This window comes from Poecilia reticulata, linkage group LG2, assembly GCF_000633615.1.
Source record: "Poecilia reticulata strain Guanapo linkage group LG2, Guppy_female_1.0+MT, whole genome shotgun sequence".
In the NCBI taxonomy this organism is placed as follows: Eukaryota; Metazoa; Chordata; class Actinopteri; order Cyprinodontiformes; family Poeciliidae; genus Poecilia; species Poecilia reticulata.
Window position 1 is genome coordinate 10479292 of NC_024332.1, and position 9869 is coordinate 10489160.

The following is a 9869-nucleotide window of genomic DNA, read 5'->3' on the forward strand; positions in this document are numbered from 1 at the left end:
TGAATATGGTTTCCAGTAACAAAAAAGCGTGTTATGATCGATTAAATGCGCTGATACGTCATTGTGCTGCTAAACACATAACGCTGAGTGGAGTGGTGGACCGCTCCAAGATGGCCGCCCTAAATTTCGTCAGCGACAATAGGCGAGAGCGGCCATGAGGGTCTATCCTTATATTATGTCTATGTATCTACCTACTGACCTAATAATCAGGTCGTCTGCAGGTCATTTAGCACCACGTTCTCCACCAACATGCTGTGCGCGAACGGAGAAGGGTCGCCATCGTCCAGCCACGCCCCGGCCCAGTCGTGGAAGGTTCTCCTCGCCAACCGGAGTCCGACTGTTTTGTTGACATTCTTTATGTCAGAGACTCCGGCGGCAGCGTGTCGGTTGGTCTGTGTTACCCAGAAAGCAGTTGGGCACAATATCGCAACACCGACACGGTGAGTGAAACAATGACGGGGACAGCCTACTATATAAAGTACTCAGGGACCATTTCTTTACAAATGTATATGTGTAATAGAGTATGGAACAAATCGGCAACCCAAATTGATCCGGTGCGCCTTATAGAGCGGAAAATACGTTATCTGATTTCTACACCACATATCCTTGTTTTTTTTAGATTTTGTTTCTTGGTTGTGTTTGTTTTTTTTTTCCGTAGGATCAATAATTCTACTTTTGTCCTTTGGCGTTTTAGCTAAACCTGGAAAAAAGTAATTCAGTTAAATGAAAAAAAAAAAACTTAAACACAGCAGGAATAAAGAAGGAAGATGTATTTCTAACACATTTCCATGCTCCTATGAATGTGAATCAGACAAATCCCTTCAGATTTGTCGTTATGATCCAAATGCATGGAGGCATTTATCCCTTCAAATTTTTTGAGAATTTGAGAGAAATTTGAGAGAAAAAGCCATTATTGGAATCATGAAATACTCATCCTTACTTATTCTGATCCAAGAAATATGCATCTGGGTAGAATATATCTTTTTTTTAAAATGTGTATTTGTGAATTAAAATAAATTACCTACAATATATACAATGGTAAATTGAATCAATCTTCCAGATCACTCTACAATGTAGTGATTTTCTTTCTAACCATGTAAAAAACTTTGAATGGCCTTGTTGCTGAAAATGTCCTACACAAATATAATTGCTTTGCCTTTCTTGTAACATCAGGGTTCTTTTAATTTCCTTCTGTGAATATTTCCTGAAGCTTTTGTTACAGCAAAAAAATGTTTACCTCCATGCAGCAGCTCAGTCTGATGATGATTTACTAACCATGGCAGGAGAAATGCAGCTGACAGCAGTTTCTGAATAAATCGGCTAGTTATTGTTTAAGCTGTGGTCATGAATAACATGTTAAATGTTCAACTACATTTAACATGGAACATTTAAATATGGAAAATGAAAAATAAAAGTTGGTAACACAATAAACGTACTGATCCCATCCTGAATCATGAATTTCTTAACTGCGAGGTCAAATCAGTGCAGCACCCAGTTTTTAAGTATTTTCAAACATCCATTCATTTTCTTCCACCCTTACTCCATCGGGGTCAAGAGGGATGCTGCTGCCTTTCTCCAGCTGTCAACGGGTGAGAGGCGGGGATATTTTCCAGCATTCTTGAGTGAAATTTATGTTGTAGATATTCAGCAACCTGCATTGCTAAAGACACAGGTTGGGGACATTCTGCACTTTCTAAAAACATGATCTGATCAGCTCTAATTTTTACGACTACTCCTTCTTTCCAGAACATATAATATCACACAAGTTATGAAGTCATTTTTAAACTTTTGTACAAACTGAAACCAGCTGGAGGCGTAAGGGGGTGAAAGCAAAAAAATGATCTAACCAGATTCAATCGGTCTGATGAAATACACAAGGTTATTCATCATCTCTCCTGAAATGTCACAGTGAGAATGTCTTGCATGTTTTTCACTTGCATGATTTTAATTTGAAATGGAAGCGATCCCTTTGTTTCTTAAGCCTGCTGAGGTTAACCAATCAGATGACAGGGTTCACTTAGCTAAACACAAAAGCAATTTAAATGATTCTATGTTGTTTTGTAAGACCTGAAATAAAAAGTAACTAAAAAAAACAAAAAAATATTTGATTTTTGTCATTTAATTCATTCTGGCCTGAACAAAGATATCGATCCTCTGTGTATTAACAACACTTAGTTGAGTTGAGCAGTGAAAAGTCCCATAATGATGTATTTTGTTATATCAAAGCTCTTTGACTTTAATGATCTGCATGATAAATATAGCAGTTCTAGGCTGTAGTTAGATCTGAATATTGGCTCAACGACGTGGTAACTTAGCAACTTCCATGCAAATGATAGTTAGGAAAGGGAAAGCAGATAATGAATGCAATATATCTCAAAGAGTGGTAAAAATTAATGCAATCAGTCAAAAATGTATGAATCTTTATTTTTTAAGTTTTTCTGAAAGTTAAATATTTCCCAGTAGAAAACTGGATGCATGTATGAGATTTTATAGGATGTGTTGGTGCTCAGTTAAGATTGTACCCAGTGGGATTACATTTTGACTGTAAAACTCACTTAAAATTCATTGATGGAGTATTAATAAAAAAGCCCCTTGTATAAAAGCACATAGGGAACAAGAGTAACTATAACTATATATTCATAATGGCTGATTGCAAATGTTTGAAAGGTTTTATGCGTTTAGATATTTTGATTTTATAATCTAAGACAATAGTGAATGGTATTAAATCTTGAGCTTGAGAGAAAATGGTTAGAAGCAGTCCAAATTATGAGACATCAGCTCAAATCAGACACACTGACACCGAAAACAGATCAGAAAATATCTTTACAATATCAATGAAGACAGCAGCTGTTTCCATTACAAATGTATGCTAAACCTTATCAATATTCTGTTAACAGAAATTTTAATTTTAATATTATTAGTAAAAGTAATGGATCCAAAATGTTTAGCAGCACTGAACTGACCAGAAGTCAAAGGTTGTAGCTCAGTTTTCTTGTAGGATAAAAAAGAAAAGGGTGACAGAAATAAGAGCTTAGCTGAGAGAGAGAAACAAAGTAAATGGATAAGAGATAAACTGAAGTTCTCAGAGGGCTGGTGCTGACTGAGATCAGCAGCAACATACCAAATAAAACCAGAACATTTAATGCAGTTAAAAACACAGTTTCATAGTCAATACTCTCCAAGACATATTTGCTGGTTCCACTCATGACTTTGAAAAGCAGGCTCCCTCCTGTCCTTTAGTTTAAGCCATACATTGAGGCTAGAAGCCATTAGGACAGGTTGCTGAGTCAGTTCCTGCCCAAATCACCCAGGTAAAGCCTTGGCTGTCTGTTTCATTTAGGAGGGCAGATGCATCAGTTTAAGCAAGTGTAGACCAATCAAACGCCTGACAGCTGAACCCATGAAGCCAAAGCGCTGACTGTGGTGTGATAGTAGGAGATACTATGTGATCATGAGCTGCAGCATCAATCTGACAGTTAATGTTCACCACCTGCATATGCAGCTCAGGTTATTTATCCTCTGCCCGTTTAAGATGAACTTTCTGTTGTGCTGCAGTGGGAGTCTACTTTAGGTCTGAAACTATAAAAGCATTTTCTAATAAAACTAGTAACTTAACCTCTTCATTATCAAGAAAATAGTAGTTTAGTCTCAGTTATTGTTCATTAATACCAGCCTGATGAAGGTCCAGAACTGGAGCTCTTTGAAATCAAAAGAGAAAAGTGGTTGCAAACTTTTCTCTAAAAAAGAAAAGAATTCAATCTTACGGTTAAGCATTTAATCAATAAACTCTCAAGGCTCGTCTCACTCAACTAAAAGATATAAGAATGATGAAACTAAGACCAAAGTATAAACAAAAATAGAACATGCAAAATGATGTTCAATATGAATTGTAAATGGTGAAGCAAATTAGCTCTAAATTAAGATTAGCTAAGATTAATTGACACTTAGTTTGACTTCAAATATTTTATAATGCAGAGACAAAACTTTATTTTGAGGGAAGTAATGCTTTATTACTGGCTGATTGGGAATCAGTTTTCAAATGGTTACTGATTCATGGTTGAACTGTCAAGTTGCCTTCATGTGGTTTTCAGATGTTTGTTTTTCAGACTCAACTCGGTCTACTTGACTGCAAGACTGACAAGTTGGGAGGAGGAGGGAATAACGATTGATGAGATTTAAAATCTCATTTTCCATATTGTCAGAAAAAACAGAAGGCATTAGTCAGACAAAATTGATATTCATTAAGTCGATGCCTTTTCATTCCAACAGTCACCACTTATGTCTAAACTAAGTTTTCTTAAGGAAACTTTGTGCTTTGATTCCACTTTCATGTGATTCCAGTTGAAAAATAAAATGATTTTGAAGGTTAAAAAAACTCTTTATTTAAGGCTAACACATTACCATCTGCATTTTTATGCATCAGCTGCTTTTGAAACCATTTCTTATCAACATGAAGATGTTTCAGTGGTTTCAGGATGTATTCAGGCTTTTATGCATCCCCCGCTCTACAGAAGGAGGACACTAGTTTGAAATAGTCATTGACAAAGTGAATCAATATCTAATTACAAGCCGCACATTACGGTGCTTCTGCAGGCGAATGGAAAGAGGCCTTCCCTTCCTCCTTACACCAAGGGCTCAATAACACCTTGTAGATTATTTCTTCACCCATCATTTGCATGCTGCTCCCGTAATGGTCCCTCACTTTGGAAATCTATTACCATTTTTTGCCTTAAAGTCAGCAGTTTTCAGAAGACCGAGATTTGTCTTGCTGCGGTCCATCACTCAGCCTAAGCTGCATTCGATTTACACCAGAAAAGGTAATAACATCACCACTGGAGGTTTGTTTGTCTTGCAGAAATTTAAGTGCCGTGTTCTGGCTGTGGCTCTGAAGGAGAGCGATTTTTGAAAACCTGAACTGAATCACAAGTTCTGCACAATTACACTTCAAATAATTTATGACTTCTACAGCTTTGCCAAGACAAAGATTAAAACTTACATTTCAAGAGTCAAAATTCAGAGCTGGATGATATTCACACTATTTAGGTCGATTCAAGAATGACAGCTGCTATAAATGCCATAAAGGTTTGGCTCAACAAGACCAAAATAAAACTTCTGTACTGTAAGTGTCATGACTTTGTTAAAATACTTGATCAATATCCATCAATGCTCTGAGAAGACCAGAAATAAAGTTTGAAAATGTTTATTATGAGAGAATGATAATGAATGTGAGTCGATTATCTGTATCAAGCACAAGGTCCTCTGACTCTACTGTTAGACATCGGACAATAGCACGACTAGCTGCACTTAAAATGTGTCCAAAACTTTGTCAAAAAAACACAAATTTGCAATTGCAGTCTTTCCTTTAAAAAGAAATCCAATAAAAATCACTAGTTAATAAGTTTGTTGAAGTAACAAGTGATTAAAAAGAAAACCTTACCACAGTCTTCAGCCACTTCCTGTCATCTTCTTCATGGTGCGACTTGTGTGATGCAAAAAAAGTGTTTTCAAAATTGGTTTCTCTCCATTAAGCAAATTCATTCAAATTGCATAATTCCATGGTCTGTGGACTGAAGAGGAGAAGCAGCGAGGAGAGAAAATATTGGAAATAAAAACATTGTTTAACTAAGTTGGAATGTGATGGACCGAGTTAAAACAGGAGTCACAGGATATTAATTAGAAAAATATGTTTTTTTATTTCAACCCAAAGATTATAAATGACAAAAAGATAAACTGAGCTCATAAAAGAGGTTAAAGAAACAAAACTGAACTCAGGAATAAAATGTAAACAAACTGGCAGCACAAACAAACATAACTGACCTAACAAAGAAACGACACACAGGATTTATATACTGGCTGATCAGACCAATTAAGACACAATAGGGGTAACTAAACAGAATACAATTACAAACACAAAAACAAATAACAGTACAGCTAAGTTTGRCTAAACTAAAGAYTCWCAAAATGAAAATCAAAAWTATTAAAGTTTAAATACTAATATTTACTTAAATACAAAACTTATCTAAACAAAGAAACTACAAATTTCCCCTGCCAGCAGGAACTAGTTGTGTAGTCCAATCAGCATTTAAGCTGCTGAGCTCTGGCCCCCATCTTTTGTCTGGTCACTCCAAGGCAGGTAAGTACCGGCAAAACACAGACAAAAGGTCAGTCTCAAGCAAACAAATTAAACTTAAGTTGATATAAATGCTAACTAAATGTTCGCGCTAACATAAAGAACAAATTTATCCAAATCAACTAATAAATGTTTTACTGAAACTAAAGTGTTGTGTTTGAATGAAAAAATAAATTGTGCATAAAAGTTACCGACTTCTGTCCTCAGAGTGTGGCCATGGCCATCTATTAGATTAAATTTGGATGGAATTGTGACAATTTTGGATTGAAATAGTTATTGTTTACCTTATGACTGTCACATCAGATAATACAGACAGTAACACAGATTATAGCCACTATTACTGAAGATACTCCATTTTGTTAACTCATTTAAAGAAACAAACATGAATGTGAATAAAATCGTAGTCATAAAATTGCTCAGAAGAATTGACCAGCCAAAAGTGGTTGTGAAAACCAGCTGAGCAGCAGTAGTTGGCGAAAAGGTCGATATTTTCAACACTTCCGATAAGTCACCACTGTCAATAGAAAGGGTATATAAAGTTCACACAGCGGTTGCTGGCCCTGTGGATTAAACTAGGTACAGTCACGTTTGGACGGCTTCATCTATCAAGAACTAAACGTGAGGCAGATACCAACTGGGTCATCGCTCTCCTTGTCACACCATGAGAACACGCAAATGTGCTCATAAATCTTCCTCCAGTTTGCCTCAAAGAATTAGCTCCATGGTTTGCATGGTTGTCACAGCAACAGATGCTCATCTTGAATGTCATAGTGATTTTTAAAGCCACATCATCTGATTATATAAAACAAGTGTAGTTCTCAGACCTCTGGCAAAATGCAGGTAACAAAAGCTTCTGGGTTTACAGTTGAAACATTTCCATAGACAAGATTAAAAAAAATATGGCTCTTTGTCTGACTTGAAATCAAACTAACCCTTTCCTATTATACATATTTTGCACAGATCTTAATTTTTTTGAAAAATGTTCTCTGGTCTGATGAAACAAAATTCACGTGATTGATCAGAAAGGCCATTGTTACATTTGGAGGGAAATAGGTGAAGCTTTTGGATCAGTCATCAGTGTGTGGTTGATTTCCTCTGGGCCTGGTTTGGACATTAGTTTGGAAATGTTCTTCAGGTGATAGAAGGCCGACTTTCTAACTGTCTTTATGCGGCTCTGAAGCTTCAGGTCTGAGTTCATCACCACACAGATTCTGGGCCTGTTCAATATTATCTATATGTTGTCTCTATACATTATCTATATCTGTAGTGAGTGAAGCTGTGTGTTGACATGTGATCGTGTGGAGCTGAGGAGCAGCTGCAGCTCTTCACTAACCAAGAAAAATGGTTTTATACAATCTACAAAAACATTTGGTTTAAACCACTTTTACTGACTTCAATAAATTACTGATATTCTTAAATATTTTACATTTCATAAAATAAATATTTTAAATTAATTGTTTTTCTTATATTAATTTATATGTTATACAATTAAATCTTTTTGATGATGAATTTAATTCTGCATAGAACCTGGTTAAAAAAACAACAAATAATTATTATTTGTAGCTTAACTTGTTTTTAGATGTTCTTTATGTATGTGTGTGTCGATAGCTCCATTTTTCTTCCAAGCGCTGCTGCTGCTTTATTGCTGACATACAGGCCTCTGATTAGATTTACACCTTGTATTCTGAGCAGAAATGATGACAGTATTTTGAAAAACTGGCATTTACCATCTTTTTTGTGTTGCTCTGACATGATTTGCTGCTCTGAGAGAAGCAAATCTAATATTTTGCCCTTTCGCAGCGGGCCGTCTCCTGGCTGATGACTGACCTTGTTATCACAGGCTCCTTCTGGCCTTTCTATCTAGACCAAATTATAGTTTTTGGTCAGCACTTTTAACTCTACGGTATTAATTTACAAATTACTTTGTTGGAGTTATTTTAATCTATGTGTTTTAGTAAAGGAACATTCTACAAGATGAGAGGCTTTTTCTAACACTTTATATTAACTTTTTAATAATCCAACCTGCATAAACTTGAGGTTAAATCTTTCACAGTGCAATGAACCTTATCATAGGAAACACTAGTAAAAAGGCTTATTAGTGTAACGTCTTTACAGATGGCACAAACACAATGGCTCGTTAAAATATTTCTTCTGGTATTACTTTAAAACATCAAATTTAGATGTTTTAAATCTCCGACCAAATTTTAATATCAGACAAAGACACAAAACCCCAAAACATGTTAAATGTTCATTTTTCTTTGATGAAGGAAGACATATATCCTAACCAAACTGGTCCCATTTGAAAATTGTCCTGGCAACAACATGTGTCTGTTAAGGGAGAAAAGATGTTTTAATACCAATGTAAATATAAATATTTAACCTCATGAAGATGAACTCACAAAATTATTAAAATATTTCTTTCAAAGTTTTTGCAGAACTGGCATTCCTAGTTTTACCTTTTGACTCTTGTTGACTCTGTTGCTTAAAATACTTCATAGAGGTGAACACATTCAAAAAGATAATGCTGAAGGTGATGATAATAAGAATATTATTACAGATGCTCAAAGTTTTCCTGAAGCAGGTCCAGCCAAACCTTTTCTCAGCAGAAGCAAAACAGCCAAAGATTTATTTTCTTTGGTGCTGATGATGCTCCAGATCAGTGGTCCCCAAACTACGGCCCGCGGGCCAGATCCGGCCCGCCTCCACATTTGGTCCGGCCCCCTGAACAATACCAGAAAGCATTTAGATTTTTTTTCATATAACGTATTTTCCGGACTATAAACCACTACTTTTTCCTAAGCTTTGAACCATGCCGCTTATATGTGGATTTTTCTTCAACCACCAGGGGGCTCTTTAGGAGGAAGTGAATCATTGGAAGTCAAAATTGGAAATAAAAGAAGAACATGCCCATTAAAATGGAATTAGGTTTTAATAGGAAATTGAAATTTGAGAATGTTGTTGATCAGTTAAATAGCATTGAGGGGAAAAATAAGATTTTTCTTTTTTAACTAATACTGGGATCATTATGAGAATTTGAGGAATAGATATTAGGATCCAGTAGATGGCAGTAGTGCAACAATAATGGATGCAAGCTGCTGTTGAAATCTAAAGAAGAAGAAGAAGAAGGCGCCCATTTTCGTTTACCACATGCTTGTAGCAACACGAAGGATCAGAACTTTTACTGTTACAGTTATCGTTCGGAAACTAATCAGTTCAGTTAAATCTAAACTTGGCAACTTTTCTTTTTCAACCCTAATAAATGTGATATTCAATTGACCTGTTATGACTCAAATGTTGGCTGTCCGTCCCTCTGCTGCTGCTGCATCGTTGTGGAAAACCTGGAGCGGCAGAGATATCTGCCACTTATAGTCTGGAAAATACGGAATTTATTTCATAAATAGTGTTATTTCCTGGATTCTTTCTGTGAAGAACCCAGAGAATGTTATTTGATTGTGCTTTCTGGAAAAAAAAAATATTTTTACATTTAGGCACTCCTACAATCGTCTCACTTTTTCTGTTACAAACTGACTCCGGCCCCCAGCAGAGAAGGGAAAAGTTATGTGGCCCTCACAGGAAAAAGTTTGGGGACCCCTGCTCCAGATCATTTCCACTGTGTTGCTGAGATGCTGGCCAACCAAGCAGCAGCACGTTCAACAGAACAGGCAGAAGGTCACCAGCAGTTTTCACCTAAGCTCTTCTTTTCCCGAATCATTTGAAAGTGTAAACAGTGCAGAGCCCA